Here is a 19,163-nt window from a genome sequence, read left to right on the forward strand (position 1 = left end):
TGTGTGTGTGTGTGTGTGTGTGTGTGTGTGTGTATCTATCTACACATATATATATATATTTATATATTTATTCATATATATAAAAGCAGAAAAGTAATGAGGAGCCGTTAGCATTAGCCAGCATGTCATCTTGGCAGGTAAAATTGTCATGACGTTCTTATAATTGGGTGCAGGAGCATCTCGGCATGTACGAGCCATCACACACTGCACACACATCCTGCATTATTTAGCAGAGAAAGGCGCTGCAGTCAGGTAGAGATCCCCTTTCACACCCCATTAGCACCCACTGATCCAGCCCCAGCACTCCACACACCCAGCAACACAGCTGTACAGCAATAATTATTTTACATCAGTCACACTGCCAATCCCCTCCCACACACAAACACACACTCACACACACACTCTGACACACACACACACACACTCACACACACACACACACACACACACACACACACACATACACACACATATATACCAACATACATGGGCAGCAACATACTATATTGGTGGGCCAGAGTTTAGTGGTGGACACGTCACATATCTGCTGTCAGTCTTTTTTTGACAGGTCAGAACCTCTCTACCCTCCCCACAGCACCAAGTGAAACTATGGAGAGCACTACACTCATTACTGTCAGAGATGGCTGTTACAGCCTGCTATAACGGAATCAGGAGCATCTTTTATCAAAGGTTTTGAGGAGATTTGAAGAGAGAATTGAAGAGATTGGTAGCAGAACAACAATGCGATGCATTGAAGAGCTCAGACTCTCACTAACAAAAAAACCCTTCCAAAATCCAAAGCAGGACAAGGAATACATGCACAATGCTCAGCTGGGTGTGTCCCAAATAGTAGCACATAATTACCTAAATAAAACATATAGATCACGTACCTTGAGATGAATTAATCCTGCTACTGACCAACAATGCCAAAGTGTGAGGCCACAGCAAGACCAATTCCATATCCAAAATGTCCGCCCTGTAACAGGAGGAGGAAATGCTCTCCGGCTCCTTGGCTGTACCGCAGCCCTGACAGGTAAGACACAGCACACGAGGGCTTCGGCACGGAGAAAAGTTTGGTTTTCTAGATGCTTGCCGAGTGATATTTGTGATGTCTGTGAGCCCAAAGCCTTGAAGAAGCCCGCTTTTCTCCCCCAGTTCTGTGGACTTGGAGCTTTGAAGCCCCCCAACTGTGCACAGTATGGTCTTTGAACTGAGGAAGAAAATTGCAGATTTAAAAAAAATTGATAAAAAGCCACAGGAAACTCCTGTCTGTCTGTCTGACTCACCCACTATTGTCAGTCTTCATCAGTTTGGCATATCGCACAGTTTGGCATTTCTTATTTAGGCACGGCTATATTTGGCTTTCTCTCTTGTCACATGTTGTTGTATGCTAGAATTAATTTACCCTTCATTCTAAAGCATTGATTTAATATAAGTTGCCAAATTTATTTTAGATCACCTTATACTAGTTTATAATGATTCCTAACTATTGAACTTCTAACTATTGAACTGAATTTCCAACCAAAATCGCATGGCAAAATGTATTGTGGTTCATGGCTCAATGTGGAAAGAATTCACTACAGAGTAACAACATTAGTTTTAAATCTTTAAATTATATTATAGTAAATTAAAGAGTTAAAACTGCACATAACTGACATTTTATATCCATTTGATAGAGATCCATTTGACTTAAATGACATAGGTGCATCCATTACACAGACTCTTGTACAATAGTACATCTCTTAAAAAGATGATTTTGTGGTGATCCTTAATAAATAGGACTTGGCATTTAATGCAATTCCAAATGATTCGATTGCAAAAGACCTCTCATCAGTGAGGTGTATCTCTCTGTCTGATGGGTATTTTTTGGTACAATTGCTGATGACACCACTGCACTTTGAACCAACCGAAGTGGGGACACTGAACAGCTTTCTGTTGAAGTCCCTCTCGAGCTTCCAACACACTCAGCCAGCACACATCAGTGGCACTGAATCAGGGCCATGTTTAAAAAAAGTCATAGAATCTCTCCTTTTCCCACTAAGTTGCTAAAGGAACACTGTCGTCCCATAAAAAGACAAAAAAAACAACAAGCACACTGACGTTTAGGTGCTTTTCTGTGTGAAAGCGGCCACACTCACACGAGACCCGAGGAGAGCCTAAACCAACAAGACCATAATCCACATTGTTGGGGAGGCGTTGTGTTATGCAAATGGAATTCAGCTGAGAGGGGCTGGGTATTTTTCTGCCTGTGGCTTTGATAACCCCCATTACCAGAGGATTAGGGGCATGCTGATGTTACCGTCTCCTTGGACACCAGTTCTCTGCGCGGTGGTTTAATCTTGTGATCCGTTTGTTGGGGCGGAAACGCTTCACTACCTAAAGTATTTGGAACCCTGATCTTTCTCCTTTCAGATTCTGGGTGTGCTTTTCAGACCATACATACACGCATCCAGTCTACTTTATTCTTCTGTGTTTACCAGCCATTACCCAACAGCCTCCGTCTGTGTTTCGTCTTCTGCCAGTTTTCCTGGAGAGAGGGGCATTTCTCTGCTCCCCGGCTGCTGTGTTTATCATTTTGCCCATCGATTTTTCCTGCATGTATGTACACATTTCCCCACACACGCATTGATTTCTTTTTTTTTCAAGCTCATGGAATAAGTTCTGATAGAGAATAGGAGCTGTTGCATGTTGGGTTTGCCTTTTATATTTCTGTTTAAACTCTTCTTCTTCACTTGGCACTCACTCGTACTTTTGGAGTTAGAAATAGTTGTTTATTGAACTCACAGACGCACAGAAAAAGCTCAGGAAAACCTATCTGATATTTTAATTATTCAATATAGAGTTTAGCCTCCACAACTTTACAAAAAAATTCACACTGATTGAGAAAAGGTGGATGAACTACCTAGGCCTATTTTTTTTTAAAACCTTGAAAACATTCATGTTCGCATTAATCTGTTTATGAATGTATGTTCATGTGTAGGCTAATCATTCATGTTCACATTCATCTGTTTATGAATGTATGTTCGTGTGTAGGCTAATAAAAAAAATACCAGCTGAAATAATTTTGCGGTACATTTAGATGTAATATATAATAATAATACATGATATAATATAGACAAGCACAGCAGATAGTGGATCCTCTATTTCTATTCTATTCTCTAATTCTATTGTTCTTGTTTCCTCACACTGTACCAAAGAATGTGGGTCTGACCAAGTGTTTCCTTTAAAGAGTAGCAGAGAAAATAACATCAATATTGTTCAAGTGACTAATCTACTAATAAGGTCTTTGTGCAGCACATCAAATAAAATATCAAATGCTTGAAATGCTTCTTCTAGTAAACATGACTGACACTGCATGAAATGTCTTTACAATGTTTGTTACATTTTTTATTTAAATCAGCTACTTCAAGGCCGTATACTTGTAGATTTCGGTTTTCTTATGACTAATGGGACATTGGTCAGTCAAGGTAGCTGGTGGATGGCAAAACCGTTAAGGAATAACTCATGACGAGTCACAATAGAATCCATTTTAAATTGTTCTGTACTGAAATAGTAATGTTATGCATTTCTGTAACTCATACATTTCAATAGTTTTAAATTATGTAGAAATATACTTGAACATTTATATTTTACTGATATTTTGCTGCTTAATTTGAACATGCAATTTGACACTGTTGTACGATTCTCAAAATAAACCTGAATGTACCTCTTGTCTGTAATGCTAATTCGCCCATTCCAAGGCAATGCCCAGAGGTAGTTCTCTGTGGACCCTTTCTACCACAAAAAAAAGTGCACAATATACAATCCAGTGGCTCACTGTTTAAACAGAGTAATATATTCATGTGTTTCTTTATGTTTTATTCACAGAGCCATGGTTGCAGTGTGCAAGCGTTCTCATAGGCTCCCGCTGCATAACCCCTGGACTCTCTGGGAGATGTGAGCAGAAGAGTGAAGGTCGGGGAGCTGTGTTGTGGATGTGAGTGCCTCTGCTTTATTATTCTGTTTCCCTGTTTCTGTTTCGCTCGGCGGCTACGGCTGCGGCTCTGGCTGCTGGATATCGCACCCAGTCGACACCCGCTCACTCAGCATTCGATAATTTGATCAGTGAGATCCCTGGCCTCCCCGGGAAGTGGTCAGCACTTTGGCCTCGGGACAGCCTCTGCGCCTCTGCTTCTCTCCGGGAGCGCGGGGCTCAGCCGCTGGCCCTGGGAAAAGGTGAGGGAGAGGCAGGCTAAGCTGGCCCGGGTGCTCTGCGTTTGGCTTCCCAGGCTTAGAGGGGACACACCGGCTGGGAGGAACACGAGGGGGTCAACACAAGAATGGCCCGTGTCTGAGTGGACCCTCACTCGTCCTCACAACTCTTTGGGTTATTGTCAGGGCTTGTAGAAGCTCCTCAAAAGGGTCATCCCCATGCTGAATTTGATGAATATATGTGAAGTGAAATACAGTGCTACAATAACATGTTTTTATGAAATGCATTAAACACATATAATATAATATAATATCATTTTAGTGACATCTTTACCTATGTTTGACAGGCAATAATACTTCATACAACAAATAATTGTCTAAATATTGCTAAAAAGAGTTTGACTTTAAATACTTGCATACATGATGAAGGGCATTGATTTGTGTTTTTGCAGGAAACCATGCAGCTAAGAGCTTTATTGATCGCTCTTTCAGTCCTGGTTGCTGTGGCTAAAATGCAGCGCTGGTCTTGGGGAATTTCTCAGGCAACTGGGCCATGTCAAATACAGTTGAGGCACGGAACGGGAAAACAAGTACTGATGTTTTCGTCGTGCAAGTGAAGATATGTTTTGAATATGTTAGCGCTAATAATAATGTCATCATTCCTCTTGAAAAACTTGTTCACAAATAAATTCAACTCAGCAGCCATGACAGCTCAAAGGCTCGGCATCGTCCTGCGGTACACCGTGTTCCATGAATGAGGATCACTGGTTGCCTGGCCACCTAAAACACTGGCATCTGAGAGAGCTCTGCTCTTTGTCAGAGGACACCATTCCAGTCCTGAGAGCTCTCAGCCATGCCGTCTCAGACTCCTCACTGTATCAGGGGCGTTAGCTGATAGCGACCCCCTTCAACCATGCCTCCAGCATTCCACTGAGAGAGGTGGCGTCTGGTGGCGTCTGGTGGCTCCGCTCCCACAGACCAGCAGTGGCCCAATCAGAATGTCTGCATTTGCTGAGGGAGCCTTTCGGAGACAGAAAGATAGAGGGGTTAAACTATCTGAGACAGAAAGAGAGAGAGAGAGAGGTTAAACTATCTGAGACAGAAAGAGAGAGAGAGAGGTTAAACTGTGAGACAGAAAGAGAGAGAGAGGGGTTAAACTATCTGAGACAGAGAAAGAGAGAGAGAGGTTAAACTATCTGAGACAGAAAGATAGAGAGAGAGGTTAAACTATAAGACAGAAAGAGAGAGAGGGGTTAAACTATCTGAGACAGAAAGAGAGAGAGAGAGGGGTTAAACTATCTGAGACAGAAAGAGAGAGAGAGAGGTTAAACTATGAGACAGAAAGAGAGAGAGAGGGGTTAAACTATCTGAGACAGAAAGATAGAGGGGTTAAACTATCTGAGACAGAAAGAGAGAGAGAGAGGGGTTAAACTATCTGAGACAGAAAGATAGAGGGGTTAAACTATCTGAGACAGAAAGAGAGAGAGAGAGAGGTTAAACTATGAGACAGAAAGAGAGAGAGAGGGGTTAAACTATCTGAGACAGAAAGAGAGAGAGAGAGAGGTTAAACTATCTGAAACAGAGAAAGAGAGAGAGAGGTTAAACTATCTGAGACAGAAAGATAGAGAGAGAGGTTAAACTATGAGACAGAAAGAGAGAGAGAGGGGTTAAACTATCTGAGACAGAAAGAGAGAGAGAGAGGTTAAACTATGAGACAGAAAGAGAGAGAGAGGGGTTAAACTATCTGAGACAGAAAGAGAGAGAGAGGGGTTAAACTATCTGAGACAGAAAGAGAGAGAGAGAGAGGTTAAACTATCTGAGACAGAAAGAGAGAGAGAGGGGTTAAACCATATAAATGAACTTTTATTTACTCAAGTGAGGGTGACTGATGTGGTACTGAGGGCACTGATGGATTTCTTTGCAGTGTTGAACCAAGACGTTTGGAGACGAATGGATCCAACATGTCTTTGCAGTGACATCCCAATTCAAGCCCTTCAGCCCTAAACCCTTCACTGTGTGTTAGTTACTGTGGAAATCTATAGTATGGAGTGGAAGCTAAAAGCATGCGAAAGAAAAGGTTCGTTTTATTCTTAAACAAGGGGGAAAATCAGGGGGAATGCACTCCCAACACCAGTCTTCCAAACAGGCCCGGCCAGACACCAACATAGCATGCTTGAGAATCTGTTCACACAGTTTAAGAATAGAAAAAGCGCCACATCTCAGCTCATTATGCATTCTGTGTTGATAAGCAGCTGTTGTCTGGTTGGATTTTAATGTGCGAGAGAGTAGTGGGCAAAAGAATAAACACTTATCTGACCAGATGGCATTGTCAAATGCTTTTCTATTTTTGATTTCATTTCTTTCTGGCGGAACAGAACATCTGTTGGTAACATTTCCCTCCCCTAAGCAAGCCTGGCTAAAACGGGAACATCTGGAGAACCACACCCAGTGAAGGCCAACACCAGCGCTTCAGGAGGAAGAAGGGATGCTTCTCCCAGGGCCAAATGGCACGGAGGGTGTGTGTTGACAAGCGGCAGGACTGAATGAGAAATGAAGGTCAACCTCAAAGTGCACCAACATGTTAGAAGCCTCAGCAAGCATGTGGTCATTTCACCACAAAGGGTGACAGTGAAAGATTTTAAAGCTTGAAACAAGAACAGCATGGACACTCGCGGGATGTTAAGCACTGTTTCTGGAGCTTACAAGTAAACCATTAAGAAGGCATTGGACTATCTGTCATGGGGACCCATTCTGAAGCATGTTCTAAACGAAGGACAAACAACCTCACGGTGAGCACAACCCCAATGGTTAGAGACAGGTGGCTGGTGGGAGTGCCGACGCCAGGAGAGAGGAGCGCCACTCCCCAGGGACTGGACCCAGAGAGGAGCTCGGCGCTGATGAGACGGCTGCCTGGCTGGATGTGACAGACAGAGACACGCGCGCGGCACAGCCCCTGCAGGGAGACGGCGGGCTCATACCTTGGCATGGCAGGCCAGGACGACATCAGAGGGACTCTCACTAAAACGACAGTGATGTGTTGTTGTTGCTGTTGTTTGCAGGGAGCCAGGACGGCAGAAAGACTAGCCCATCCAGTCATATTTATGTGAGACTCGAGATCATGCAGAACCATTCACCAGGTCAATGCTGAATGCTGCTCGAAACTGACACCATTTTATATGGATTCCGGCTCACAACACAAACACTCTATTTGGATTTTTAAAGTATTTTTAAGTATAATTGTGTTTGTATTAACTTAGAGGCCGAACCCCTTGGCTCATATAGATCTTTTGTCTTTCACAACAGTGACAAAAATAGCAAAGTAGGTGTTTTGCACAAGAGGGGTGCCTTCTGAATCTACATGTTTTAGACTCCACTGTATGGATTAAACTGTCCTTACCCCCTCTCGTACGTATGGATTAAACTGTCCTTACCCCCTCTCGTATGTATGGATTAAAACTGTCCTTACCCCCTCTCGTATGTATGGATTAAAACTGTCCTTACCCCCTCTCGTATGTATGGATTAAAACTGTCCTTACCCCCTCTCGTATGTTTGGATTAAACTGTCCTTACCCCCTCTCGTATGTATGGATTAAAACTGTCCTTACCCCCTCTCGTATGTATGGATTTAAAACTGTCCTTACCCCCTCTCGTATGTATGGATTAAACTGTCCTTACCCCCTCTCGTATGTATGGATTAAACTGTCCTTACCCCCTGTCGTATGTATGGATTAAACTGTCCTTACCCCCTGTCGTATGTATGGATTAAACTGTCCTTACCCCCTGTCGTATGTATGGATTAAACTGTCCTTACCCCCTGTCGTATGTATGGATTAAACTGTCCTTACCCCCCTGTCGTCCTGTAGGATTAAACTGTCCTTACCCCCTCTCGTATGTATGGATTAAACTGTCCTTACCCCCTCTCGTATGTATGGATTAAAACTGTCCTTACCCCCTCTCGTATGTATGGATTAAAACTGTCCTTACCCCCTCTCGTATGTTTGGCTTTTTAATAGGGCAGAAGTGAAAGATGGCACTGACTGGATATATTCATCCAAATTTAACAGTGATTCACAAACAGATGGAAAAAAAGTGAGAGTCAACAATTTTTTTAAACCAAATTCATGCTGTTCATGGAACATAAAGGATGTGAGACAATGCAAAATGAGGAGGGCAGGAGGAGGATGAGGAAGCTCAAGGCTTTATATAGCACCTTTTGTGTGAACCACAACCAGTGACATCTGCTGGGTTTATGGGTCAGTTACAGTCACTGTAACAAGGATCTGATCAAGTCTTTCTTCATTTGCTTGTTCATTTTTATGGGCATTTTAGAAATTTAATATTTCTATTTTGTTTAATAATATATCTGTGGGCAGGGTGTGGGCAAGGCACTGTTCTGTTTCTGTTCAAATACCAAGGTTATGTGAATGTGTGAAGCTGCTGATTAAACACCTAGGTTATGTGCATGTGTGAAGCTGCTGATTAAACACCTAGGTTATGTGAATGTGTGAAGCTGCTGATTCTAGTTTTAATATGGTTACAAAAACATATCTGAAATGAAATGGCCACTAGCTGCGCAAAAATTGCTGAAAGGTTAAGCTCTTAAACTGAGCTGAAAAACACACCATCGATTGGAGTTTTTATTGATGTGTTGTTGCTGTCTTGATTTATCTATTTTAATCTATCGCCTCTTTTACTGTATTGTCATGTGAATTTAACCCGTTTTATCATAACATCTTGACCCATAATGGAGTTACCTAAACAGTATTCTCCAGCCCTGGATGTGAAAGGGGGCTGTTGTTGGTATCTGAGGGCAGAGACTTAAATGGACTGGAGCCCCCTACCCCACCCATAACCCATCACCAAATGGAGAGGATGGATGGAGAAACAAAACATGTGCTTCAATGCAGGTCTCCATGTCAACCTGGACCTCCACTGCAGAAAAGGTTTTGTAAGTTAACATTTCGGCTGTATACAGTAGATATAATCATCAGTTATGGCGACGCTTCAATGTAGAGTATATAAGCAGAGGAGGCATTGTCCTCTCCAGGAACCGGGTTCTCCTTGCTGGAACTCCAGGTCATGATTTATTAAACATGTGCACTCGATGATGACTCAATGCAGCTCGTCTCATTACTGCGAACTCAAGCCCCAGCCACCCAGAAATGACAGGGAGCCAGCCCCCGTCTCAGAGCATGGGAGTGGTGATGATCTGAGATAATAGATTGCTTCGTTGGAATCACTGTCTTGTTGCCGCTCACAGTTCGTGAGCAAAAGCGTGCGTCGTTTTTTTTCAGCGGGAGGCAAAATACCAACCCCGCAATTACAGAGGTTAGATGAAGCAGAGATGACGGACAGGCCCGGGGAGAGGAAATGAGTGCACCACGCAGAGTCCTGTGTTTACACACACCACCCAAGGCTGTGATTATGCCAGGCATGGAATCAGTGTGAGGGCCGGCACGGGAGCAGGAGATGGAAGGGGCTGGACCCGCACTCAGACGGGGGAGTAGCCTAATCAGGTCCTTCCTCATGTAAATTAGAATGTGCAAATGAAATGACCCCTGTGACCCCACATCACTGGTGTCCTCCTCACTGCTCCCCTCCGGCCTGCTTCCAGATGTCACCTTCTCAGCCGAGACACTTCACCCAGAGTTCTGAGGCAACGTCCGTCCGTCTGGAGATAACCGCCTCATCGGAATGGAGGAGAGGATGGATAAAAACCCCTGCCCGTCAGGATGACAGGAAGACAAATCAAACTGGAAGATATACACATGGATTTAGTGATTGCACATACTGAGAAAAAGTATGTCCATTTGCATAGTTAAAAGGATGTATTCAAATATGTCATGGCAATTTCATGATTTATAGTAATGACACTGAAAGTGGTGCAATGAAATCCTTCACAGCACAGCACAGCACTTTAACTTAAAAACAGTACTTGTAGATTGAACGGACTGCCTCTCTAAGAATCCGTTTGACTATTGGCTTCAACAGACTCTTGCTACAAGCACTGGCTGCCATATGATTTCACATTTTACAAACCAGTATTTGAGGCAAATTGGTCTCTTGGTGACCAAGAATCTCTCCTCGGGGAGCCCCGACTTTAGAATACCGATGACATTTACACCAACAATCTAGTTTCGACAAGTAGCAGAGTCCATCAGCAGGCTGGGCCTCTATCTGTCGCCACAGTACGGCTGTGCACCGAGGGCTTTTCAGTCTAATGGAAAATGTCCGTTGAAGAGCCGTTACGGCAGCGGAGGCTTGCAGTGCAGAGCTACAGCTGACTAAAGCAGAGGTCGGCCGTACCCGGTAATTTATGAGTGTGATATTTTATGAGTGTGATATTTTCTCTCTTCTCTCTTCTCAAATAAGTGGATAAATCAAAGGCACGGGGAACGAAGGCCTTTAATTGAATAGCTGCTCAGAAAGCTGGAACGCCTTTCCAATCACTCCAGAAAGTTCCGTAGAGCAAATATTGATGCTGGCTGAGGGTGCAGGAACACGGCAGCACAGGGAGTACATCTACACATCCTGCTAAGGGCATCATGTGTTTTATTAGCATGATTCAGGGAGTACATCTACACATCCTGCTAAGAGCTTGTGTTTTATTAGCATGATTCAGGGAGTACATCTACACATCCTGCTAAGGGCATCATGTGTTTTATTAGCATGATTCAGGGAGTACATCTACACATCCTGCTAAGGGCATCATGTGTTTTATTAGCATGATTCAGGGAGTACATCTGCACATCCAGCTAAGGGCATCATGTGTTTTATTAGCATGATTCAGGGAGTACATCTACACATCCTGCTAAGGGCATCATGTGTTTTATTAGCATGATTCAGGGAGTACATCTACACATCCTGCTAAGGGCATCGTGTGTTTTATTAGCATGATTCAGGGAGTAGGCTACATCTACACATCCTGCTAAAGGCATGTGTTTTATTATCATGATTCAGGGAGTACATCTACACATCCTGCTAAAGGCATGTGTTTTATTAGCATGATTCTGTCGCTCTAAGGGAAGCTCAGCTTCATGTTATGTCATAAAAACTTTCCAAGCCTATATTTAAGTCACATTAGGCTGTACATGCCGTCATACATCTAGTGTATCACAGTGACTCTAATGAATTGCATTAGCGAGATTACAATCTTGCACTGCAGAAAATTGAAGTGCTGGGTTTTTGATGTCTGGCCTGGTGGCTTTGTTGAAGAGGTCTGGAGCTCGGGCTAATACCTTTGTGGAGCTACAGAGGCCGTAATTGAAGTAATCACATATTGTGCTTCTTAAAGTGCATACTACACTTCAGCCGTGCCCTCTCTGCAGAGCCATGGACAGCATCTCTCTCTCTAATCTGCTATGAACCATGCCGTGAAGAGCAACGACAGGGGCCATTAAGCAGCTGCTTTGGGCTAACATGAGGAAGATCACAGCAGACAAAAGTGTCACAAGACACCATTAAAGCAGCAGTATAACAATATATCTGTGTTTGCAAAATTTGCACTCACCAGTCACCACTTAGTCCTATTATTGTGGAATAGCGCAGTATAAAGATATGGTTTAGATTTGAGTCTCAAAGAAGTGCGATACGACATATAGCCAACATATAGTGCACGGTATCACAGCATTAACATTAACTTCTTAGTGAACGTAATGTCAAAATTCTCTTTTCCAAAAAGTCCAAACTGACCAGAGCCTCTCATTGAAATGCTTGTTTCATTGCCTTGGTGAGAGTAAGATTTGTCATGATTTACACAAAGTTGGAGACTCTAAAAATGGCCTGTTTTAGTTTTTGAGTATCTGTGTGTGTGTGTGTGTGTGTGTGTGTGTCTGTGTGTGTGTCTGTGTGCGTGTGTGTGTGCGTGCGTGCGTGCGTGCGTGCGTGCGTGTGTGTGTGTGTGTGTGTGTGTGTGTGCCCCTGTGCCACGACAGGCCTGCACTTGCTGAGTGTCCTGGTGTGTGTGTGCCTCAGAGCTCCATCTGTGTTGCCGTTTCCCAGAACTCAAAGCGGGGCCTGGGAGCGCTACGGCAGACCTGTAATTATGGGGGACTGGTGCACCACAGACCATCCGTCAATGCCACAGCCCCATCATTTACTGGAAGTCCACACGCGAGGCCCGGCACGGCCGCAGCCCAGCGCAGCCCAGCGCAGCGCAGCGCCGAGGACACAGATGTCAAGGTTGGTCACCCACTGACCCTGCTGGAGGAGGAAACAGTCACGGGGAGCCCACGAGCCCAGTGGAGAGCCCGGCTCACAGAGGAGGTGAGGCAGCCTTTCAGAGCAGAGCAGAGCAGGCGGAGACCTTTTAAAAACAAACCCACAAGCCACTGGGAGTTCTCCAAACGTGGGACTGTTTTCTGCTTCACTGGTGGTGTGCTGTTTGGTGTGCTATTATGCTACCATATTAACCTAGCGGAGCGGTCACGTCAGTGAAGAGCACAGTGTACGTCAGAGCACACATAACATAGCCCCATAGCTCAGAGCAGTCGCTCTTTTAGAATCCTATCTGTCCAATATGTGTGCTCCTGGTGCTGTGTGTGTATAGTCTTATCATTTAATTAAGCACAATGCTGGTTTTATTGAAATGAGATGCTGCCCAAGAACTAGATTCGGTGCCAGAAACATTGAGTCATCTCTTGGATCCCGACGCTATGAGCGTGCCCGTGCCAGCAAAGGAAATCCTCTGGGACAGAAAGGAGGAGGGCCATGTTTACTACGGTGAGAAGCACAGTGAGCGCTTAAGTCAATAACAAACCTGTGAATAGTAGAACTGCACGCTATACACACTGTGTTTTTAATTATTTAGATGCCTCAGCTCGGTTTTAGGGGAAAACATCACAAAGCACACCGATGCGGCAGTAGTCGGAAGCAGCCGAGCACCTTAACTATTACAGCGTTCATTTCAAAACTGTTTCCAAGACTTACTGATTAGTGTGTTTTTCAAACCAGCCCATCTGCTCATCCATCCCACGTCAGCTGCGTTGAAGGGGCCAAGGTGGTCCGCTGCTCTCCTGCGCCGTGAGGACCAGGTGGACACCAAGTGCTGGCCTCCCAGCCTGTAAGTGCGCCCAGGGACGGGCCCCGTCATGCAGGCAGATGGGTCACAGGTCCCTCACACTCAGCTGACACATGGCCTCTGAACTTCCAGCCCCCAAACCTCACCTACCTAGCAGAGCCCCAGCAGCCGTCCACCTCCAGACACGAGGCACACATCTGAGCCGGGCAGGAAGCCGCTGCCATGGCCTAGTTTAAGAATTTGTTTATAGGTTGGTCTCCCTGTGTGTGTGTGTGTGTGTGTGTGTGTGTGTGTGTGTGTGTGTGTGTGTGTGTGTGTGTGTGTGTGTGTGTGTGTGTGTGTGTGTGTGTGTGTGTGGTGTGGGTGTGTGTGTGTGTGTGTGGGGGGGGGGGGGGTGTGTGTGTGTGTGTGTGTGTGTGTGTGTGTGTGTGTGTGTGTGTGTGTGTGTGTGTGTGTGTCTGTGTCCATGTATGTGTGCAAACGTGTTTATTTAGTCTTTGGACACAGATAGAGAGGGTTAGTGTGAGATGTAGGGTCCAACCCTGTGTTCAGGTGTACCTACACCAAAGTCAGAGCAGTGAGATGACCCATTTGGACTGGCCTTTAAACAAACCCCAGTGGAACTCCAATCTGTGACCACTGCTGTTGCTGTTCTTACAGTCAGAATTTGATGGCATCAACATAATAATACAATTATTATGTAATACATTTAAGCACTTTTTTTGTTTAATTTAATCTAATTTCTGAAGCAAATCAAAATGTCATGCTTTTTATGAAATCTATTTTGAGAAAAGAAAACGAATGAAAAGAATCAAGATAGTGTCTCTCAACAATGCCAGTTTCACAATACTAAGCAACACTGTGATGAAATATCAATATTTCCCCAGAAAAGGACTTGCATCATGGTCTGAATGCTAGCATGATAACGATCAAATGTGTCCTTTCCCTCCTTGCCGTCTGCCTGCTGTGTTTGCACGCAAACCTGCACCCCACGCCTGGGCTGCTCCAGATGGACGCTCTGATAGGGCCTGGCCACACACACACACACACACACACACACACACACACACACACACACACACACACACACTATCTGATCAGCAGGGCCCTGTGTGTGGTGCACCGGCGTGAGGCTCTGGGCTCGCTCAGACGTCACAGACAAGACAGTTCTCCTCGGATGTGTGTGACAAACAGAGATGAATAGATTGACACTTTGTCATGTGTAGTCTTGCGTTTTGCTTTCAGATCCCGGCATCATCCACTAGAACTGCTGACTGTGCAAACCAGGCTTTGGTTACAAATGTCTTTAACAGTCAGTGTGTTGACAATCTATTAGCATAGTATACTCAGTATAGACCTTAGTGAACTATTTTATCTAGCGATAAAAAGCCAATTCTGTAACTGCTAAAATATATTTAAGAAAACCAAATGCTTGTAGCTGTCTCTATGATGTTGCTTACTACTGCCCTCTAACTACTAACTAGTCCCCTTAATAATTTCCCATCTAGCAGTACTGGTATAAGATAGGGTCTGTTAGTCAATATATCTGACACAACACATTTAACGGCACTAATTCCAGTGGATGATATCAGCCGACAAGGTCATCAGCAAACATGGATGGAGCACATTATTGCTGCCAGGCATTTTAATTGAACTTTGATTCAGTTGCACTATCGTTCAATAAGGTTGAATGATAATCCCCCTCCATGCTGATTACATTCCCACAGTTGAGGCCGCTGAATGACAACGCTAAATGGTGTATGTGGAACTGATAAGCAGACAATCGAATCCCAACAATGTGACAGGACGCCCCCTGCGGTCACAGGTGAGGGCTGTTCATCAGGCACAGACACCACTATCCAGTCTGCCTCGGTTTGATTGAATGAATGGAGATATGAAACAGGGACATATCATCAACTATTAATCCAGTCCAATCACGTCACTACGGCACCACCCAAATTGTGATTCCACATTGCCGCGCTTCTCATAATAACACCAACAGCCATTCGATTTACTTTCATAAAGCAATCACTGTTTTCCTACCAAATAGGAATCGCTGTGACAAATGATGTTCTTTTCCTGCCCGTGTAATAGGAATAGGATGCTTCATTACCTCATAAGAAGGCAGCAAGGCATGAGAGCTGTGTTTTTTAGAAGCGTTGGCACTTGCTGAGAGAATCTGCACTGTTATTATCAGCCCCTAAGATTGTACTTCTGATGGCTGTGTTGCGTTCACTCCAGCTCCACTCCATCCACTCTCAGCACTGCTTTAGCAATTAAACACAAACGCCTCACACTGCCTCAGGACGTCCTCAACATCACCCCCAATACCCCCCCCCCCCACCCCCCCACCCCCCTCACCCCAGCACTTGAGAAATGAGGTGAAATGAGATGTAAATAGGCTGTTTATTCTGGGGCTTGGATGGGTGACAGGAGCGAGTCTGGCTGGGAGTCGTGGCTGGAGAGGCCCCGTGTGACACAGGTGTGTGGAGGGGCTGGAGAGGCCCCGTGTGACACAGGTGTGTGGAGGGGCTGGAGAGGCCCCGTGTGACACAGGTGTGTGGAGGGGCCCGCGGGGCCTGCGGAGCCCTGGGCTTTGCCGAGCGGGGGAGAGAGCACAGGTGGCACGGGGCCGTCACAGAGAGCAGGGCAGCGCTGTATAGCATGTGGCACTCTTCCAGGCACTCACACAACATATGCCTGGGTGGGGAGGGGGAGCAGGGCACAAGCTGAGGGAGAGAGAGGGAGAGAGAGGGAGAGAGATGGAGAGAGAGGGAGAGGGAGAGATGGAGAGAGAGGGTGAGAGAGAGAGAGAGAGAGAGAGGGAGAGATGGAGAGGGAGAGAGAGGGAGAGAGAGAGATGGAGAGAGAGGGAGAGAGAGAGAGAGAGATGGAGAGAGGGAGAGAGAGAGAGAGAGGGAGAGAGATGGAGAGGGAGAGAGAGGGAGAGAGATGGAGAGCATGAGGGAGAGAGAGGGAGAGAGATGGAGAGAGAGGGAGAGAGATGGAGAGAGATGGAGAGGGAGAGAGAGGGAGAGAGATGGAGAGAGATGGAGAGGGAGAGAGATGGCGAGAGAGGGAGAGAGATGGAGAGCATGAGGGAGAGAGAGTGTGGTTTGTTGGGTATTGCGTGGGAGAGTGCTATGCCCTATGGTCTTTCAAGAGTCACAGAAAACATTTAGATATTTATTTAAATATTAATCATGCTGGTTTTGATGCAGAGCAGAAAATCATTAAATACTGTATATTTACATTCTTAATGTGGTGAGATTTAGAAAAAAAAGTGATATGATACAAGTATGATTTAACCACTGCCGTTCGGTCGGATTCACAGATGGATTCACTCTATTTTAGCCTGAGGTTGGTGACTGTGAGCTTGTGAGTATTTTTAATATAACCAAAAAAGATGAAAAAGAACATGAAAGACATTTAGTATGTTGTGTATCCAAACTTGCTCTTATCTATGGAGCTCAGAAATCACTCACCCAACAACTATTCCTAGCTGTAGAGTTAATAAATAAAAACATCTCATGGTCAGACATTTCTTGAAGACTACAACATATCCAGTAATATCATTTTGTAAAAATAGAGCTCATCCCCTTCCAAAAAGTAAAAAAAAAAAAAACGTTTGGCATGTAGAGGAATGTCAACCCCATACACCAAACCAAACCAAACCCAGGCCCATTCCCTTCTCAGCACTCCAGGCCCCGTTTGGCTGCAAGGCTCCTGGGGGCCCCCCCCCCTTCCTCCAGAGATGCTCCGGCTTCATAACACAGCAACATCAGCCAGCAGCAGCTTGCATCATTATCATATTTCATCAATTATGGAAATGGCGGCCTGCTGTGAGCGCCGGCACCAGAGCCACGGCGGGGCCCGCCCCCAACGCATGCAAATGAGCGCGCCTGAGGGCGGGAGCTGACCTTCGGCTTCCCTCGCCCGCCGCTCCCGGGGAGCCGCTCTTCAGCGCGTCAAAGCCAGCAGCTCCAGCGCAGCTCCGCACCACTCCACTGCGGGGCCTGACAGCACGCGGGCCGCAGGGGATGAGCGGCTGGGGGGTGGTGGGTGGTGGGGGGGGGCACCGCTTCTGTTTGTATACAAAAGCTGTTTGGGGCAAATGTGTTTTCATTGGCAGCATTTTAAAATGGCTCTGTGTGAACTCGGCCCTCCTCGAGTGGAGACGGCAACTCCAACGCCTCGCAGTCACTTTGCATAACTCATGTGCCGCTCCGGTCCTGAGCACAGGCTGCTAGACAATGCACACACGGGGCAGACCATAGGGCAGGTCTTTTTTTTTGTAAATAACCTCCCTGCCCCCCCTTAAAACTGACATGGAAGGCATTTGTCCTGCATTCTTAAAGAGCTGGATTCAGGCTTGGATGTGCCGTTGTCTGCCTGGCTGTGTCTCCTTCCTGTGAAACAGCTTGTTTAGTGTGATTATTCAGGAAGCAGAGGGTGTTTTAATATGATCACAGCCTCATTTAAACAGCTTAGGATTGCTCTGAATTAGATTGCAGTAAAACCTGGTGAGACATCTGATTATTGTTTTTAGCCTGGAGATAATCTCTTTTTCAGCTCACGCAAAGCGAGCGTACCTAAACAGGCATTTATTTCAGCGATGCTGCGGAGACTCAGCGGAGACAATACATTTGGACAACGATGATCCATGAAAAGTTTCCTCTGCGATGGAAGCCAATGCTAATTGGGTTGGAAAGTTTAATGTCACAGTTCCACACAGAACTTACAGCAACATGATAATAGGATTAGCTGCAGAATGCACGATGTCGGCCTAGCTTTAAGTGATACCTCTGTTTCTGTAAGGAAGTAGGAATAAATCAAGCAGCAGAGCGGGGACTTGGATTTCAGTGTCTTACAGACAAACAAAACCTTATAATATTATTCCTCAAAATGTCATACATGCCAGAACAGCACTGACTACAAGAGCAACAGTAACATCTAAGACCAACATTAGCATCCACACGCTACAACATTCCCAGTATCAGATTTCTTTAACGGACAGGGTCTAAGAATCCACACCCTAAGGCCACGGGCCATGAGAACCTCTTTCAGACCTTTGACATTGACTCGCACTCATTTACAGACCACAAGTATGCTTGCAGTGTAAAGTCAAGTGAGAGCAGCTAGAGTCAGAGCTGAAGTCCTCCTAGCGGACACTGGCTTTCCTCTGGGCCTGTGTGGTGTTCTGGAGAAAGACAATGCAGAGGACACACGAGCCGTTTTGTTTTGCGCAGGGAACTTCCTGCTCCTCTCCCAATGAGCCTGAGCGAGCCCCACACATCTGAGGCTCATCAGCGTGAGTCTGTGGAGTGGGGCGGCCCATGAATAAGAACGGGGGAGTCAGGAGTTTCAGTAAATGTAATCTGCCATCAGGTCCCCACACACTCTGCCTGCTCCTCCAGCGAGATGTGTATCGAGAAGCAGATAAGATTACTGATGATGCCTGGAGAGAGAGAGACTTGTGCCTCCATCGTTTGCCCACGAGGACAATGGAGTGCCAAATTATACAATCTTTTCTGCGCGTCTTCTGCACGTCTTGAGGATGGGGAGCGGCGCATCAGCAAAGTTTAAATGGAGCCTCGGAGATCTGCCTGTAACGAGCAGTGGGTCATTAAGCTGCTGTGTCAGGGTTTACTGGAGCTAATTAACCTGAAGTGTGAAGGTTTCTGCTGAATCACATACTGAAAAGGTTGCTCTTCCTGTTCTTCCATGCTGTTAGAAATGAGACCAAATATAGCCCTACAGGTGTATTGTTTGGAAGTTTTGGTCAATTCAGGTGTGAAACAAAAAAAAGGGCCCCAAATATAAGCGCAGGTTCTTACACACACTGAGTTACTAAATTGGCCGATCATTTAACTCTGCAAAATATGTCCCCACATGGCTACGTAGACTATGCAGTTAGGCACAACTGTTTATTTTTCTGCTTACACGGGCAACT

The 19,163-nt window shown here is 45.4% G+C and overlaps 1 long non-coding RNA gene across 1 annotated transcript; it reads left to right on the plus strand.

The window, feature by feature from the left end:
- The first annotated feature begins 2,254 nt into the window (after positions 1-2,254).
- Positions 2,255-6,603, plus strand: LOC122131475. Its single transcript, XR_006152098.1, has 3 exons — positions 2,255-2,598; positions 3,868-3,976; positions 6,567-6,603. It is a non-coding gene; the product is annotated as an uncharacterized LOC122131475 (long non-coding RNA).
- Positions 6,604-19,163: the final 12,560 nt, after the last annotated feature.

The sequence above is a fragment of the Clupea harengus genome, unplaced genomic scaffold (assembly GCF_900700415.2).
Source record: "Clupea harengus unplaced genomic scaffold, Ch_v2.0.2, whole genome shotgun sequence".
Classification (NCBI taxonomy): Eukaryota; Metazoa; Chordata; class Actinopteri; order Clupeiformes; family Clupeidae; genus Clupea; species Clupea harengus.